General features: G+C 43.3%; 1 long non-coding RNA gene across 1 annotated transcript; it reads right to left on the reverse strand.

Moving 5' to 3' along the window:
- Window positions 1–7,323: 7,323 nt before the first annotated feature.
- LOC133228850 (uncharacterized) lies at window positions 7,324–18,903 on the reverse strand. Its single transcript, XR_009730383.1, has 3 exons — window positions 17,458–18,903; window positions 12,125–12,357; window positions 7,324–11,638 (listed from the first exon to the last, which is right to left on the reverse strand). It is a non-coding gene; the product is annotated as an uncharacterized LOC133228850 (long non-coding RNA).
- Between the last annotated feature and the right edge of the window lie 832 nt (window positions 18,904–19,735).

Below are 19,735 nucleotides of genomic sequence, written 5' to 3' on the forward strand. Positions count from 1 at the left end.
TGCATATCTGTGCTTCATCCAAAGGTGTGAAATGGAAGGGCAGTGAAAATGGTAGGCACTGGAGGGAGGCCAGTAGAGTTCACTGGGTAGCCCTTTTGTCTTCCCTGTTAAGTGTTAAGTCACTCAGTCCTGTCTCTTTTCAATCCTATGGACTGTAGCCCATCAGGTTCCTCTGTCCATGGGATTTCCCAGGCAAGAATACAGGAGTAGGTTGCCATTTCCTCCTCCAGGGTATCTTCTCAACCCAGGGATTGAACCTGGGTCTCCCACATTGCAGGCAGACCCTCTACTGTCTGAGTCACCAGGAAAGCCTGGTTTTTGTCCTCTATAGGTTACTATTAGCTAAGTGACCACCCACTGTTTATGGACAAGACCTGAGTTTCAGGGTATTCTGAAAGGACCACTCCAGGGAGGAGGGGATACAGTGGAAGCTCAAAGCAGGAGACAGAACCAAGTAAAACCTCTTCCTTTCTCTTTCTCTTCAGGTCAGATCCAGACTTCCAACTACATCCATGAGCTGCCCAAACACACCAACACATACACACACACATATCTTCATATGACTAAACAGCCTTCATTTAAGTTGTGATGATTTTCCCTTTAAAAATAAAAGTGGGTCTGAGAGTCTGTAATATTTTGTGAAGACTGAGCTGAGTACTGCAGACCAAGGATGACAGCAGACAGAGGTGGCTGGTTCATTACCCTTGCCTAATGTCCCCACCACAGTCTCAGAGAGACAGGCTCATTGGGCAGCTATCAAATGAGAACTCCATTAGGATTCTTCTCCCTACAGGGGCCTCAGTTTCCCCATCTGTAAAATTAGAAGGATAAACTAGAACAGGGAAACAGATAGCTTTATATCTCACATACATCAACTTGAGCTATCTCATTCTTTGAAATCCAAGAGAAACTAGCCCAAACCCTCTCCCATATGTAGCAACAGACCGAGCGTCCTTCCCAAGTGATCTGGGATATTTGGGGGTGGCGTGGAGGGTGTATTTCTCCATCTCCGAGTTCTCCATTTTGCTGAGTTTGGTTCAGTTTATGGATCATCAGTTCAGCATCCCATGTGTTCTCTCATCTTCCCTTATTCCAGCTTCTCACAATGGATACTCCACCTATTCCTTTATTACCCTGAAATGCCACCAACACAACCAACACAAGGGTCCATGTGTAAGAGAGACGTGTACTGTCACTTTGGGTCAACACACTACTTAAAATAGAAAACACAATATCCTGGTCTTTGAAATCTTTGGCCACTCTGTCATCATGAAGTTCCTATGTTATCTACCTTTCTCTCTGAGGTTCAATTACCCAGTGTGTGTAGCCTCTCTTCCCCTGTAAGCTCCTGTCATCCTCTCTCTTCTCTGCTCTTCCATGACCTTGAATTCTTATTAATTATCCATAGCAATTTAGTCCTCTCTGTTTTGTTCCTCTCAGTTTATGTTCCTCTGGGCCTATCTTCAATACCTTTGCTGCTGCTGCTGCTAAGTCACGTCAGTCGTGTCTGACTCTGTGTGACCCCATAGATGGCAGCCCAACAGGCTCCTCTGTCCCTGGGATTCTCCAGGCAAGAACACTGGAGTGAGTTGCCATTTCATTCTCCAATCATGAAAGTGAAAAGTGAAAGTGAAGTCCTTTAAGAGCCTATAAAAATACATTCCAAGACAAAGACAGTTTTCTAAGAGGAGTTCTGATGCCAACTGTGCATAGCTGTTTTGATGCCTACTCACAAATCTGCCATCAATCCCTAGTTCTATGCCTGAAGCAGACATCACTAATCTATTCACTGCTATTTGTCACTAATGAGGTCTCTTCCCAACAGAGAACTATAAGCAGACAACACCAGTCAATAACAGCTATCACCCTAAGTGTAACATTTTTGCAAATTCTGAGCCCCAGATGACATCAAGGTTTCCTTCCAGATTTGACTTTCTAGGGTCTGGCGAGAACAGAATATTTATTGAGTAAAATTAACTGAGGACATCAATAGTCATTTGCATGGAAATATTCCAGGCAATCTAAATAGGATATACTCCAATGTCAAACTTCCCCCTTCCTTCAGCACCAATAGTCTGCCACGAATCTGAAAGTAGCCCATATTTGCTCATTCCTTTGGATTAAACGGAGAAGGCAATGGCAACCCACCCCAGTACTCTTGCCTGGAAAATCCCATGGATGGAGGAGCCTGGTAGGCTGCAGTCCATGGGGTCGCAAAGAGTCAGACACGAGTGAGCGACTTCACTTTCACTTTGGATTAAAATATAAAAGATCCTGGTTAAATAAGAATAGCACAGTCTCATTCACTGCTCTGAATGTTTTACCCTCATAATTTTCCTTGACTTGATTTCCTTCTAGTCAACCTTCTGAGCTCAGCTGAAATGTCACTTTCTTCAAAAAGACATCTCTGAATACCTCCCCCTTCTCCAAAAATAGATCAGGTCTTCCTCCCCTCACTATGGGCCCTTATAGCACCATGCAGTCCCCCTTAGAATCCTTATATTTAATTATATAAGTATTACTTGTCCACCTTTCTTTTAGACTTCAGCCCTAGCACCAAGATGTGCCTGCACATAGTAGATGCTCAGTAAATATTTGCTAAACGATAAACTGATTATTGGTTAATCAATATCTACTTTCTGGGGTGACTGTGTGACTTAGAGATGCATACTGTATATAACACGTTTAGGAAAGTGCCTGGCACATAGTAAGTGATAATAATAAGGGATAATAATGAGAATATGACTGATACAGAGCTCTGTGCTTTCTCTATATATAGCATCTCATTTTATCATCACAAAACCATACATGAAGGCACTGTGACTGTTCCCAGTTGATAAGGGAGGACACAGAAGCTTAGACAAGTGAAAGATGCAGATGCTCCCAAGTAGTCCTGCTGAGATGGGCCAGGCAGCTTAGCTTCAGAGCTTCTACCTGCTGGTTGTCCAAGAGGGATCAGGGGAGGGGCCTTAGGATGAAAACTTGAAGGTGAGTGAGGTTTCCACCGAAAGTGTAGCAGGTCAGCTAAGGCTTAAGTCTTAGAGTCAGAAAAGCATGAGCTCAAATCCCTCCCCAGCCACTTCCTAGCTGGGTGACTTGGGCAAGTGACTTGACCTCTCTGAACCTCAGTGTTCTCCTCTGTAAAATGAGGACAATAATACCTCTGTCTGTAATTGTATTATATAGAGGAAACAAGATTCCATAAGGGAAGCACCTGGTACACTGTCTGATACATGATACAGGAGTCAAAATTATTTTTTCTTCCACATTCTCTTCCTTTTTCTTCTTTTCTCTCCCTCCTCCCTTCTTTCTCTTCCCACTGCTTCATCTCTTCCTCTCTTTCTCCCCCCTCTCTCTATACACACACACACACAGACACATACACACACTTGTATATACCTTTTGATTCTTAGAACATAATTTTTAAGTGGGTAAAGGAGCTGAGTAGAGTTTCTTTACCCACCACCCAGTGGTATATGTGGTTTGGGGAGAACTGGGGCTGTTTCCCCTAATGCTTTGAAACAAAGAGAGCTCAACAGATACAACAGATACAATTAATTGTGCAAACTGCCAGAGATTTGAGAGTAGAGGGGTGAACAGATGCTGCTCTGAGCATTGTGCTCATTAACTCAGAGAAAGGATTCATCTCCTATGCATGATTAACTCCCCATCGTCAGTGATTTGCACAGCAGATGATCAAACGAGAATTCATTATTCCACAGAGAGTTTGTGCACTAGGCATTCAGCCTCCTTGGGACAGCTCTGCCCCACAGATTCCTGGGGTGTCTGTGACTTGTGCCTTGACCCAGGAAGATGCTGCTTGTCTTTGGCCCAGTTCTCCCAAGGCTCTAAAAAGAACAGTGATTCAAAGCAGCTTAGGGTGAGCCATAAAACCTTCCTTTGTTCTATGACTGGAAGGGACCCAGAGTCTGGCTGCCTTTGGTCTCCATTGTGTCTTGCTGTTGCTTGAAGGAACACTTGTACTTTGGAATATAAAGCCAAGAATGGCAGGGCTCATGTTCAACAGAGAAAGCTCCCAGAACCAAAACAAAAAGTCAACCTCATAGATTTCAGGATCTGTAGAGATTTGTCACATATTAATTGAGCTCCTACTGTGGTGGTGGTTTAGTCAGTAAGTTGTGTCCAACTCTTATGACCCCACGGAGTATAGCCCACCAGGCTCCTCTGTCCATGGGATTCTCCAGGCAAGAATACTGGAGTGGGTTGCCATTTCCTTCTACAGGGGATCTTCCCAACACAGGAGTTGAACCCGGTTCTCCTGCATTGCAGCCAGATTCTTTAACGACTGAGCTACCCTACCATGTTATTACAAATCAAGAACATAGTACCTCCTTCTTCCTACACTGGATGGACAATGTCTTCCTTGAAGGCTACATGAGTACCTTTGGTGTTGAGTTAGTGGGCAAAAATCCAATCCAGCCTATGAGAAGTGGTGATGGGGGAAGACATGGAAAATTAGAAAACATAGCTTCCAAAGGTCCCTTTCTAGACCAAGGGCTTATCTGTGATGAATTCTTTACTAGGACTTAGAAACAAGAGAAAAATAAGAACCATCCTTGTGTGAATTTTTCATAGAACTAGATTTATTTCATTGTTAGAATGATTCCTTATTTTGAAACAAAGTCCTTCCTCCCCTTTTTCTCTTTTTGTGTTTAAGTTTCTTTTATGAAATAATGGTGGTGATAAGATTTGAGTGTTTCTGTAAAATATCATGTAGGAAACGAGTTGCCAGTTCAGGTTCGATGCATGATGCTGGATGCTTGGGGCTGGTGCACTGGGACGGCCCAGAGGGATGGTATGGGGAGGGAGGAGGGAGGAGGGTTCGGGATGGGGAACACATGTATACCTGTGGCGGATTCATTTTGATATTTGGCAAAACTAATACAATTATGTAAAGTTTAAAAATAAAATAAAATTGGAAGAATAAAAAAAAAAAAAAAAAAAAGATTTGAGTGTTTCAAGGTCTTTTTGGCAAAGTCAAAAGTTGCCAAATCTATGTCAGACATCCCTCCCCATCCCTTTTCAAATGTTAGTAGTTCATGAAATCTCTAAATCAGGCACTCACAGCTATATATGAAAGCAATACCAATAAAGTTCTATGGTAACTCAGCAAGAAGGGTGAGAAATCCTCTCATTTGGTTGAAATCAAGAAAGACTTCAAAAGAGTTGATATTTGGGCTGAGACTTTAAAGATAGATGGGCTTTGTAAACCTAGAGCTTGAGGAAGATTTGAAAAGGCATTCCAAGTGGAGGACACAGCCAGATCAAAGGTACAGCGGTGGGAACAGAATCCCACAATGAGTCATACTGCAAAGATGGAATAGCAAAGACCTAGTTTAACCAGCGGAGAAGGCAAATGCACCCCACTCCAGTACTCTTGCCTGGAAAATCCCATGGATGGAGGAGCCTGGTAGGCTGCAGTCCATGGGGTCTCAAAGAGTAGGACACGACTGAGCGACTTCACTTTCACTTTTCACTTTCATGCACTAGAGAAGGAAATGGCAACCCACTCCAGTGTTCTTGCCTGGAGAATCCCAGGACGGGGGAGCCTGGTGGGCTGCCGTCTATGGGGTCACACAGAGTCAGACATGACTGAAGCGATTTAGCAGCAGTTTAATCAGCATAGTGGGTTACAACTTGTGAGCTCCTGTCTCCTAGAGGGCTGTAGAGGTATTGCAATGTATTTGCCAATTTTCAGACCATATTTGCCAATGTCTCATCCCTAGCATTTACAATTACTTCAAATCTCTATAGATCTATCTATTCAAAAGCATTACTCAATTCATAAATGCATTTGGTCAACACATGGTTTCTCAAGCCAATTATGTTAAATTATCAGTTGTTAGTGTGGCAATCCAGTTTTTTCAATGTCAGAAAGGGTGGGGATTTTAGATGCAAGAGTGAGACGCATTCATAGCTGAAGGTACTTTCTTTAATCACCTCCCAAAAGTCAGAAGTTTGAGATCCCTGAAAATGTTTGGGGGAGATGCTCTTCATTTAACCACACTTGCTGAGTACCAACTGTATATAAGAAACCACACTTGCCATTACATGGATACAAAGAGAGACAAGACATAATTTCTGCCCTAAAGGCACCGTCATCTGATCAGTTTACTCTCAACACTCACAATATGAGAAGAGCAAGCATTCCCTCCTTGAATAGTAGAATAGTAAGACAGACTCTTGGAGGAAGTTGGGATTCTGAAAGTTGGCAAGCTCTCTATTAGGAATCAGTTGGAAATACCCTGAGTTACACCAGGGTGGGTCTTCCCTGCATCTTTTTGTCAAGATATTCACTCTCATGCTACATAAAAACAGGCTTGACACACTTACTTTGTTTAGTTTCCATTCTGCATCCTTCATCCAGGCCATTGAAATGAACTTCACTGGTGCATCCAATTCTGACACACTTTACAGGCTCAATGCATCCATCCCCCAGATGCTGTGGGTACTGGTTACGATGCTCACATCTGCCTTGGGGGAGAACTGCTCTCAAACAGGAGTCACTCCATTCAGAAAGCCACTTTGGGCACATCCCCCCTCAAAGACATCCTGTATCCAATGACTAACTGACCTGGAATTAGAAAAGGCTCAACCCCTTGTCTCAAGGTGGATCAATCCTGCAGCACAGTTCATGCTCCAGAGTTCCTTGTGGGATCGCTTTGTGGGCTAGTCTCCAGCTCAGACTACATCCTTGTTTACTTCCTTATTCTGCACTTTCCTGCCTCCCCAACTCTCCCTGCTTCTGAGAGCTCAATCTATCACATACAATGAGAACCCCAGGGAACCCAACCTAAGATATCAACTTTGTACTTTACCCTCTAATGCAATACTGTTGTTAATAATAACTAACAGTTCTGAACTCCTACTTGACTCCAGACAGCCTGGGAAGAGCTTCATGTAGCTTATCTTTGAGGACCGCAAAGTTTCAGTATCATGACACCCATTTCACAGATGGGAAAACTAAAGCTCTGAGAGGTTGTCATGTGTGGCATCCCTAACATGTTTCCCTTGGCCTCTCAGAAGGAACCGGCGGGGGCAGGTGGGTGCACTTCTCTTTCTGCAGAACAGTTGTTTGCTCCCCTACATGTTCTTTGGAGCTCCTCGACCTTCCTTTACTACCTTTGCACCTCTCATACCGTCCTCCTCTGAAAATACTGGTCAGTTATGTGGGTTTCATTACTCAAGACCTCCTAGGGTAGAAAATTCAATTGATTTCCATCTATTTTAGTTTTCTCTCAGAATGGCTTTTTTAAATTGGCAATAAGCATTTTGGTTCTCCCAAGAATTGTTCACTCGACAAAATGTTCGTAGCATTTTTAATAGTTATGTGCATCAAGGGGAGAGAGGATGTCCCACCACCATCTCTTCCAGATGCTGAAAATAATCGACAAGATCTGGGTCAACTCTAGAAACACAGAGGCTTCTCTCTTCCAAAAAATCAGGCCTCCGTGCCAGTAGAGTCAAAGGGGAAATAATGTGAAATTCTAAACCCTTTCCTGAAAGAAAGAGCAAAAGAGAGTGAGGATGACTTATATCGGCCATCTCTAAAAAACGGGGTGTATGGTGGGCAGAGCTAGAGGCAGAGGGAAACAAATAAGAAACATACCTACATGCTTTGCATAGGCTGTTCCTTCTACCTGGAATGTCTTCTCTTTTTCTCCAAGTACTGAACTCCTAGTCATGCTTCAAAGCCCAGTTTAAAGGTCATCTACTCTAACACTTATATGAGCTTCCCCAGCCCCCAGTAGTCACTGATTTCTGTGGACACACAGAGTACAATCCTCTCTCAGAACACAGAATGGCAGGAAGAGCTCATTTCTGGGTGAGATGACCCAGGATCAAATTCTCACTCCATCACTTTTTTGCAAGTCATTCGACTTCTCTAAGCCTCAGTCTCCTCATCAGTAAAATGCTAGTGCACACAAACAGCACTCTGCCTGGAACATGGTAAATGCTTAGTAAAATGGCAGCAAATTTCTTCATTACTATCATCATGATAACTCCCTCCTCTGAATTCCCATAAGCACCATTTTCCTATTGTCCATTCCATTAATTTGCTATTTACTCTAGATGGCCTTGTTTTGTTAATTAACATCTCATGTGCATATCTCTCTCCTTAACTACACTGCCAAGTCCCTAGGGACAGGATTGCATCTTATACTTTTTATATCCTGCACAGCTGTGAGAACAGTGCCAAACACGTAGAACGTGCTCAAATATTTGCTGAATAAATTCTTAAAGCATTGGCTATGAGTATAGGTGCTTATTTTATGTGGCAACAGAATAACATTTTGTATTTACATTCTTGTTTCCAAGACTAATTGATGTGGGTCTTATAATCATAAAAACCCCTCTAAACTCTCCCCTAATAGTGGCAGAAGCCATCAATTAAACAAACCATTAGATGTATCAACAATCTATTAATCCGCTCTAAGTGCAGGGACACTGGCTGATTTTTTCAGCTGTCTGGCTGCACAGAGGAATTGGATTTAACTGGAATATTCAGTTTGGTTTCCAGCTGTCCAACAGCACTGCTTACTCTATGAAATAAGGATTAGATGATAAAGGAGCTAATATAAATATAGAGATAAAGATATGCAGACAGAATAATTGTAAATCTTTAATACATGGCAGCTCTAAAAACTGGGGGAGAAAGTAGAAGAGGATAAGAGAAAGGAGGTTCAACCCTGGCTCTGCCAACTTGCCAGCTGTATGACCTTGGGCAAGTCATTTGATCTCGTTGACATCCAAGTATTCTCGTAAGTAAAACAGAGATAAACATATCTGCACTGCAGGGCTATTACAAAGATTAAGTTAGATGATATGTATAATACGATAGCTGTCTATATTGGCATAGGTGACACAGTAGAGAAAAAGGGACAGAGCACCTGCCCCCATCAAGTTCAAAATCTAGGGGAAGACACACATAATCAATTATGACAAGAGAACAGTAAGTGCTGTGACAGGAGATTGTACAGAGAGCTGAGAGGACACACAAGAAGGGAAGAGATGAGCCAGGGTCTCTGTGGTGGTGTCACTGAAGGGTTTCCCCCCAAAGAAGGATGTGCCACCCATTATGTTCTCATCACCCAACTTCATACGCACCCTCCATCATCTCTGTGGAGAAGCTGAGCTGTAACTAAATAAATCCCCAGAAGCTGCATCCTTGTAAGATATAAGCCAGAGGAGACCACAGGCTGAAGGAGGCTGTATTTGTTTTCTAGGAGTGCCATAGCAAAGTGCCACAAACTAGGTGGCTTAGAAAACTGAAATGTATTATCTCACAGTCCTGGAGGCTAGAAGTCCAAGATCAAGGTGTCAGCAGTATGGGTTCCTTCTGAGAGCTGAGAGAATCTGTTCCATGCCTTTCCTCTAGCGTCTGGTGTTTTGCTAGCAACTGTTAATATCCCTTGGCTGGAAGCATCACTCCAATCTCTGCCTTCATGTTCTCCTGGACTGTGTGTGCATCCAAATTTTTAATAAGATCACCAGTTGTTTTGCACCACTATGCTCTATACCAGCATGGGGTCTTCTCCAGTGGCTCAGTGGAAAAGAATCTGCCTGCCATGAAGGAGACGCAGGTTCGATCCCTGGGTTAGGCAGATTCCTTGGAGGAGCACAATCTACTCTAGTATTCTTGCCTGGAAAATCCCATGGACAAAGAAACCTGGTGGGCTACAGTCCACAGGGTTGCAAAAGAGTCGGACATGACTGGGCGACTGAGTACGCACACAATCCACCCTGGTATCATCTTAACTAATTACATCTGCAATGACCCTATTCCCAAATGAGTTCCCATTCTGAGGTATTAGGGACTAGGACTTCACCATATGAATTTGAGTGTGTGTGTGTGTGTGTGTGTGTGTGCGCATGTGTTGGGGGGAGTACAATTCAACCCTTAAAATGGGCTGAAGGGACTGTTCCTTCCAGTCTGCATCCTGTTCCCATCAGTGTCAATGGTTCTCCCCTGATCCTGGGCAGTGCCAGTTGGTTCCAGAAACAGCAGTCAGCTCCTGTGCCCAGGTGTTTACTCTCACATTCTCAGAAACAGCTTCATTGCACCCCATCAGTCACCAGTGTCAGCTGGCCAGAGTCATCCCTTCCAATGTACCAGCGCCATGGGGACCCTTCTCCGAGCATCTAGATTCTGAAACCTGGCCTCTTCCCTTTAAGAATTAGCTTCTTTCTGCCTGTCAGAGGCAGCCTCAGACATGGCCCCCCATGACCCATGCCCCCTGATATTTGTGCCCTTGTGCCATCCCTCCCCTGGCGTGCAGGATGGACTTGCTGACTTGCTTCTACTAAAAAACAGCAAAGATGATGGGAGGTCAAAATTGCAGAGATTAAATAATAAGGCTGTGGCCTCTGTCAAAGATATTTTCTCTTGCTTCCTCAGTCTGATGAAGTCAGCTGCCATGCTGTGAGCTGCCTTATGGAGGCCCACATTGTGAGGAACTGAGAGAGGCCTCCGGTGAACAGATGGTGATAAACTGAGGGCATCAGTCCAACAGTCCACGGAGAACTGAATCCTTCCAACAGCTACCCGAGTGAGCTTAAAAGCAGATCCCCTCTCAGACAAGCCTTCAGATGAGACTCCAGCCTCAGCTGCCACCTTTACATTGTTATGGGAAACACGGATGGAGAAGATCCAGCTAAGCCATGCCCAGGTTCCTGACCCACAGAAAATATGAGACAAGAAGTGGTTGGTTGGTTGTTTTCCCTGCACTTGGTCTTTGCTGCTATGTGCAGGCTTTCTCTAGTCTCAGTGAGTAGGGACTACTCTCTAGTTGTGGGGCATGGGTTCTCACTGCAGCGGCTTCTCTTGTTGCAGAGCATGAGCTCTAGAGTGAGCAGGCTTCAGTAACTGCAGTACATGGGCTTAGTTTCCCTGTGGCATCTGGAATCTTCCCAGACAAGGGGTCAAACCCATGTCCCCTGCACTGGCAGGCAGATTCTTAACCACTGGATGATCAGGCTGTTTTAAGCTACTGAATTATGGAGTAATTTGTCACACAGCAGTGAATGACTAATCCGCTGCAGTTACTATCTCTGTGACCTCAATGTTCTCTTTTCATTTTTCCATCTTCCAGTAAGTGCTTAACTAACTCCCTATTAAATTCTCTCAGTCAAATTAATTCCTATGACTTCTATTTCCTGATTTGGACATCAACTGACACAAGATGACATCTGAATTGTGACCTTTAAGACAAGCAGGGACTAGCTACATAAGAGGATGGGAAAAGTGTTTCAGGAAAAGGAAATAACATATGCAAATGCCTGGGCACCATTCATTCTTTAAAACATAATTTAATAAACACCTACTACATGTTAGGCCTGGTTCTGGGAATGTGATTATAAATGAGAAAACAAGGTCCTACCCATATGAACATTATAGTGGCATGTTCAGAATAAGGTAGCAAAGAGAAAAGAGCCAAGACCAGTTTGTCAGAGACAGCCCCAGGGACACGTGCATCTCATTAATATAGGAGTGCTTGCCTTGGCCTTCTTAATCTAGGTACAAGATCAGGAACCACCTCCCAGCTTCAGCATCTCATCTGTGAAGTAAGGATGGCAATGTCTCTCTCCCAGGACCACAGCATCGACCAGATGAGATCTGAAAGTGAAAGTTTTAGTCGCTCAATCATGTCCAACTCTTTGCAACCCCATGGACTGTAGCCTGACAGTCTTCTCTGTCCACAGGACTTCCCAGGCAAAAATACTGCAGTAGGTTGACATTCTCTTCTCCAGAGGATCATCCTGACTGAGGTATTGAACATGGTTTGACAGATACTTAAAGCAGCTTTGTGTAGTAGACAGAGATTTACTTTTGTAGGACATAACAGTTCTGCTTTACTAACCCGCACTCTTAACTCAGAATGATCCAAGTTCTTCATCTGCCCACGTGGCCAGCGGCACTCTGTTGGCCTGGAGCTGGCTGCAGACAATGCCTGGGTTAACAGGATTAAACAAAGAGCCTGTTGCTCCCAGCTCCAGCCAGTGGGTTGCTGGCCATTGATAAAAACAGGCTGTAATACAAAGAGCAACCTCCCCGTGGCCATCCATCCCATAAATCATCAGCTACCAAGGGCTATTGAATTACCTTTAGAAGATGGATGACACCAAGATGGAAGGCTTGCTTGATAAGGTTTCCCTTTGAATAATTCCATGTAGAAAGCTGTGTTTGAGAAATGGGGTCTTTCTACCAGCTCAGCCCCATCCATGCTGTCTCTGCCAGGTGCTTTCAAGATAAACACGTTTCCTTATGGACTGCCAGAGCATCCAGTGTGACAAAGGAAGAAAACTTACTGTCAGGCCCCAGGAAAATATCTACTTCTGCCCAAGACACAAAAGATGGTTTATTTTATTATTGTTATTCATGATTTATAGTACTAACTTGTTAATAATAGCTATGATTTATTAATCATATTCTATGTGCCAGGCAATGTGCAAAGCATTTGACCTCATTAAATCCTTAAACAACCATATGAGGAAAGTTGTGTTACTCTTTCCATTTGGTTGCTGAGAAAATTAAAACTCAGAGAGGTAATATGACTTTCTCAAGGTCACACAGCTAGTAGCTTGGAGCTGGGACTCAAACCAATGCTCTTAAAAGGAATCAGCAAACTTGTCCTGTAAAATGTCAGATAGTAAATGTTTTGGGCTTTGTGAGCCATCCTGTCTCTGTTGCAACTACTTATGTCTGTCCTTGTAGTACCAAAACAGCCATGGATGATACATAAGCAAGTGGGCATGGGTTTGTTCCAATAAAACTTTATTTACACAAACAGGCAAAGGGCTGATTTGACTAGTGGACCATGACAAACTACGGCAACCTCTACTCTTAGCAGTTATATAACTCTGCACGTGAACTTTGTAGTTTCCTCTACTTCTTTATTTCCACATAGAAAATGCACTGGCTCCTCATGGAGTTACTTGTAGTTACTTCATTTATTCAATTCATTTATAATTCCTTTACTACCTTCTCTAAGGTCCTACCTTTAAGGAAAATACAGAGATCCTGTGAGAGGGGAGAAGTAAAATGAGTCATAGATTTCAATCATTCATTGTGTAAGTGAGGAAAAGACTTGTTAAACTGCAATAACAATAAATCCCCAAATCTTAAACTTAGGAAGGAACTTCTTAAGCTCAGCACTATTGATCTGGGGGCTGGATAATTATTTGTCATCTTGTGCATTGTCGGGGAAGGGATAGAGGGGGAAGGTTAGGGAAGTTTTTCCCATGGAAGTGTCAAAAACCCTGAGGGGTGTGTAGGAATCAATAGATAAGGAGAAGGAGAAAAGAGTTGTAGGCATAGAAGTGGGAAGGAACCTGCTGTGTCAGGGGAACTAAAAGATCAGTGAGATCAACATACAGAAGGTAAAGGGTGCGTGGTGTATGAAGCATGCTAGGAGGATGACAGGGTCAGGATAACCAGGGTTTTGTAGACCAGTCTACAGCATTTGGTTTTGCTCTTACAGGCAATGAGAAGTCACCTAGTTTTAAGGAAGGAGTCAATAATATACTTTGCATTTTGAACAGGTCATTCAAGCCACAGTGTGGAAAATGGCATAATGTGAAGAATGTAAGGAGATGGATCAGCTGAGTGTTACCACCTTTCAGGTGAGAGGTGATGGAAGCTCAGACCAGAGTGGTGGTGAGAAAGACAGAGAAGAGTGCATATATTTGTGAGATTATTAGGAAATGAGATGTCAAGAGGGCAGAGGTTTTCAGGCTGTCTTCTCCATTTGTGTCCTGTAAGCCAGATGGATGGTTATGAGGTTCACTAAGATCAGAAACACTGGAGAAGGACCAGGTTTGGGGGCAGGGGGTCAGGGAGACATATAGTAGACTGTGAGCTTAACAAGTCTTCACAAGGTGGCCAGGTGAAAATATTAAGACAGGCAGCTGTCTGCAACTCAGAGGAAAGATGAGGGTGAGGTTATTAATATAAGAATTATCAGAACCTAGATGCCCAACCCTTGCACTGCAGCCTGTGGCTTAGACCCCAGTCCCTGGCTTCATCATTTGTGGCTAGTTATCCTTGATTAAATTGCAGTAACTGTAACAACTCTACAAAGATAGAGCTGTTTTTCTGCTTCCCTAAGAATTTACTCATTCATTCATTCAACAGTCCTGGATGATACTATGTACCAGACTTTGTTCTTAGGGGCTGATGCTACAGCAGTAAATGAGGACAAACAAGGTTACAGTCTTTATAGAAATTTAGTATTTTATGGCTTCTTCCTTTTGTGTGAATTGCTCACAATAAGGAACTCCTGCTCTCCCATGTCTGGTCTGGAGTAAATGACCCCACATTGCAGGAAATGCTTGCCTGTAAAATGATCTCAACTTTTTAATAGGAAGATAGAATTATAGCATCTCAACTTTTTATTGTTAAGATCCATTTTGTTCAATGATGTCAAATAGATTTCTTCTCACATGCCAACTTTAACTGATTGATAATGGCTGCCTGGAGAGAGATAGGCTGAGAATGATTCAGCCAGAAAAAAAGAGTGATCAATTAGTGATATCTGTCAGGGTTTGTTATGGGATAGTGGGATGCAATGTGTTCATTGTTCTGACCTCAACTCTACCTTTTCATGTATTGCTGAATTCTGCTTAATAATATCTTGTTAGGGCTTCCCTGGTGGCTCAATGATAAAGAATCTGCCTGCAATGCAGGAGACTTGGATTTGATCCCTGGGTTGGGAAGACCCCTGGAGGAGAAAATGGTAACTCACTCTAGTATTCTTGCCTGGAAAATTTCACGGACAGAGGAAAGAGCCTGGCAGGCTACAGTTTTCATAGGGTCAGAAAGAGTCGGACACCGCTGAGCACACACATGCATAATATCTTAAGAGATTTTGTGTCTATGTTAAAGATATTGGTCTATTATTTTATTTTTTATATCAGCTTTTCTTGTGAGAGTTATGCTGGCCTAATGACATGAGTTGGAAACAATTATTTTCTGAAAGGGTTTGTGTAATCTTGGCATGATTTTATCCTTAAATATTTGATAAAATAGGCCTATAGTTGTGGTGGAGAGAAGTCAAGCAGAGGTTTTAAATTATGAATTCAATTCCTTAAACAGACACAGGGCTTTTTAGATTTTCTATTTCTTCTTCTGTTAATTTTGGTATGTCATATTCTTTGAGAAATGTGTACATTTCATTTAAGTTGTCAACTTTAACCCATTAATTTAAAAGGTGTGACACTAAACTTTAGATATGACAACTGACGGGACCCAGGACACATACAGTCAATTACAGATGATCAAGTATAAAGCAGGTCTTCAGAGGCTGAGTCAATTGCTCTCTCAATCTGCCATATCCAGATGTATTCTACTTGCAAAAGCCACAGGAAAATTGTCTAAGGATCTTCTCCCAAATGATATATACATGTATTTTAAATGTCCACATGCTGCAATATTTAGCATGATCTGGTGATAGAGAAAGCTGCCTAGGGTAAAAATCACCATTAGCACCAAACTGGAGCATCAGATTTTAACCGTCTTAACCTGCCAAAGCCTGAAGCTTTTTGGGGAAAAAAACTTATGGTTCACAAGAAAGAGAAACCTACTCTGTTTAGGCTGCCCTGGGATGCATCCCAGGCTGCTTTGCCCTTGGTGCCCTCAGCTGAGTACAAGAAGCCAGCCTGTCTATGCACATTACACCACCCTGAATCTAGGCCTGGACATAGGAAGAAAAGTCCCTAGGGACCTTCTCTGCCTGACCTGACCTACTTAGATGTGACATGCCTAATGAGAATGGAAATGGAGTTGATGGGGATGGACAAAAAGGCAGGCTCGAAGTGGCCCAAGGGAGATGAGCTCACAGGACTTGGCTCAAATTGCTCCTAGGGGAAGGTCTCTCCAGAGGAGAAGCATCTGTTAAATCTGGACACATCAGCACCCTGCTTAAAATTTTTCAGTGACACCCTTATGCACTCATGAAATCATCCAAACTCCTTCAGGTGGCCTCCAGGGCACTGCATGACCTGATGGCTCCATACTTCTTTTCTATCCTCCCCACAACCACTGTCTTCTTTGAGTGACACTGACCTACTTTTGCTTCCCCAATGGCTCAAGCAGTAAGGAATCCACTGCAATGCAAGAAACACAAGAGACATGGGTTCAATCCCTGGGTCAGGAAGATCCCCTGGAGGAGGAAATGGCAACCCACTGCAGTATTCTTGCCTGGGAAATCCCATGTACAGAGGAGCCTGGCAGACTACAGTTCATGGGGTCACAAAGAGTCAGACATGACTGAGCACAAGTGCATACACACACACATTTTGACCTACTTTTAGTTCCAAAATGGTAACATACTCTCCCTGCCCTCAGGCCCTGGTGTGAACTGTTCTGTTTGCCTAAACAATGTTCTCCCTCTGTTTCCACTTGGTTTGTCCTCCTTGATCTTCAGGTCACAGCTTAAAAATCACTGACTCCAATAGCATTTCCCAACACAAGTCTGGGCCCTCCCATGTGCTTCCACAGCCCAGTGCACTCTCTTGACTCTGGAACAATTGGCCTATCCATGTGCCAGTTTCCCTCCCTATTCTGTGAGCTTCATGGCCTCCCCACCTGAGTCCCACAGTCCTATGAGGAAGTGCCTACTTGGCATCTTCATTTGGATGCTTATAAATATGTTGGACCTAACCTGTTTGATATCAAACTTCCAATCCCCCCTCCCAAACTGTTCCTCCCACAGTCCTCCCCATCTAAGGAAATGGCAACTCCATCCATTTAACTGATAAAGCCAAAAACCTTGGAGTCATCCTCAACTCCTCTCATATCATCACATCCCACATCTTATTCATCAGCAATATACCTTTCCAAATACATCCAGAGTCTGGCTGTACCCCAACAGGCAAGTGAGAGAAAAAAAAAAAAAACCTATAAATGTTGCATAATAAGCAAGTTAACACGGGGAAAGTGGAAACTCCCCAGTCCAGCTGGGGAGCCTCTGAGAGTGTGGTGAACACACCTCAGAATCACCCCACAGAGGATGGGGATGGGACATTAATCCATCAAATTCCATGCCTTCCCCAATGGTTGAAGGTTGCTCTGAGGGTGTCAGTTTCTCTGCACTTCAGGTTTTACCAGAACTCAGCAAGATGAGCTCTCAGGCAGAGAGAGGTAAGCACTGTGGTAAAAAGCCGTCAGCAGCACACTCAGAAATGTTTGCAGTTAAGAAAAAGTCAGGTGGACCAAAGGGTTGCAAGCTGGGGCACCTACTGGGGAAAAAAGTCTCTGGTAAGAAATTGGAACCTCAAGCGTATATGCGCTGTGGCATGGGGGTCTGATTTTTACACTCCCTGCATGATATACAAATCTTCAGTAAAAAAAAAAACTAACCTAAGTCTGGATTTTGAAGCTCTTGAACCTCAGGAGGAACAAAAGCAAAAACACTGCATAAAGATGGAATTCATTACCAGAAAGGTCTGTTAGGGCTTCCACCCCCTGCACAGAGTCCTTGGACAGCAAGCTAGACCAGTGGAAATGACCAGCAGAAAGAGGACAGTCCCAATCCCCCAGTGTGGCGCTTCCCCCATGTGGATACAGCGATCAGAGTGAACTGAGAGGATTAGGTCACCAAGGACACGTCAAAAAGAAATAGGCTGACAATGAGGTACCTATACACACCTATCATTGTGGTCATTGTTTAGTCACTGAGACATGTTCGACTGCTTTGTGACCCAATGGACTGTAGCCCACTAGGCTTCTCTGTCCATAGGATTTCTAGGCAAGAATACTGGAGTATATTGCCATTTCCTTCTCCAGGGGATCTTCCTGGCACAAGGATTGAACCCATGTCTCCTGCGTTGGCAGGAGGCTTCTTTACCATTGAATCATCAGGGAAGTCCATGCACACCTATTAGAATGGCAAGCGTACAAAACACCAACAAAACAAAATTCTGAAGGGATGTGGAGCAACAGGATCTCTGTCACACTGCTGGTGGGAAATTAAAATGAGATAGCCACTTTGGAAGATGATTGGGCAGCTTCTTATAAAATTAAACATACTCTTACCATGTGGTCCAGGAAACATGCTCCTTGATACTTTGCAAAATGAATTAAACGCTTATGTCCACACAGAAACCTGCTTGCAGATGTTTGCAGCAGTTTGTAGCAGCTTTATTCATAATTGCCAGACCTAGAATCAACTATGTTGTGTTTCAACTGATAAATAGGTGAATAAACTATGGTGTACCCACATAGAGAAGACATGGAGGAACTAAGGTTGCTCCTTAATGCATCTTACCAAGTGAAAGAAGTTAGTTTTAAAAGACTAAATACCTTATGATTCCAATTATATGATATTCTAGAAAAGGCAAAAGTAAGGAGATGGTAAAAAAAATCAATGGTTGCCAGGGTCTGGGATGAGGAGGGATGAAAAGGTGGAGCACAGAGGATTTTTAGGGCACTGAAACTATTCTGTATGATACTACAGTGGTGGATACATGCCATTACACATTCCTCTGAATCCATGGAATATATAATACAGAGTGAACCTGAATGTAAACAATGGAGTTTGGGTGATTATGATGGGTCAATGTGGGTTCATTGATTGTCACAAATGTCCTACTCTGGTGGAGGATATTGATAGTGAGGGAGGCTGTATATCTGCGGGGACAGTGAGTATAGGAAACTCTGTACTCTCCACTTAACTTTGCTATGAACCTAAAATTGCTCTTAAAAAATAAAAATCTATTAAACAATGGAATATTACTCAGCCATAAAAAGGAACAAAACTGAGTCAGCTGAAGTGATGTGGATGAACCTAGAGCTTGTCATACAAAGTGAAGTAAGTCAGAAAGAGAAAAACAAGTATCGTATATTAATATGTATGTGTTGAATCTAGAAAAATGGTGTGGATGAACCTAGAGCTTGTCATACAAAGTGAAGTAAGTCAGAAAGAGAAAAACAAGTATCATATATTAATACGTATGTGTTGAATCTAGAAAAATGGTATTGATGAACCTATTTGCAAGATAGGAATAGAGGCGTGGACACAGACAATAGACTTGTGGACATAGTGGGGGTAAGGAAGGGGGAGGGCAAATTGAGAGAGAAGTACTGACATATATATATGCTGCTGCTGCTGCTAAGTCGCTTCAGTCATGTCCGACCCTGTGCTACCCCATAGATGGCAGCCCACCAGGCTCCACTGTCCCTGGGATTCTCCAGGCAAGAACGCTCGAGTGGGCTGCCATTTCCTTCTCCAATGTGTGAAAGTGAAAAGTGAAAGTGAAGTCGCTCAGTCGTGTCCGACTCTTTGCGACCCCATGGACTGCAGCCCACCAGGCTCCTCCATCCATGGGATTTTCCAGGAAAGAGTACCGGAGTAGGGTGCCATTGCCTTCTCCTACCACGTGTAAAACAGATAGCTAGTGGGAAGCTTCTGTGTAGCATAACGGGGAGCTCAGTTTGGTGCTCTATGATGACCTAGACTGGTGGATGGAGGAGGGTGGTAGCAGGGAGGCTCAAGAGGGAGGGAATATATGTACACGATGTTGTACATCAGAAATTAACACATCATTGTAAAGCAATTACATTCCAATAAAATTTTTCTTAATCTATTAAAACAAAACAATACTCTCTTCCTCTCTCCTTCCCACCTCAACACAGCAGAAAAAGGAGGAGGAAAGTGTAGGGAGCAGGGGAGTGAGGCCAGAGCTATCCCCTAAGTCCAGTCAATGCTAGGAAACA

Source organism: Bos javanicus, chromosome 17 (genome assembly GCF_032452875.1).
Source record: "Bos javanicus breed banteng chromosome 17, ARS-OSU_banteng_1.0, whole genome shotgun sequence".
In the NCBI taxonomy this organism is placed as follows: Eukaryota; Metazoa; Chordata; class Mammalia; order Artiodactyla; family Bovidae; genus Bos; species Bos javanicus.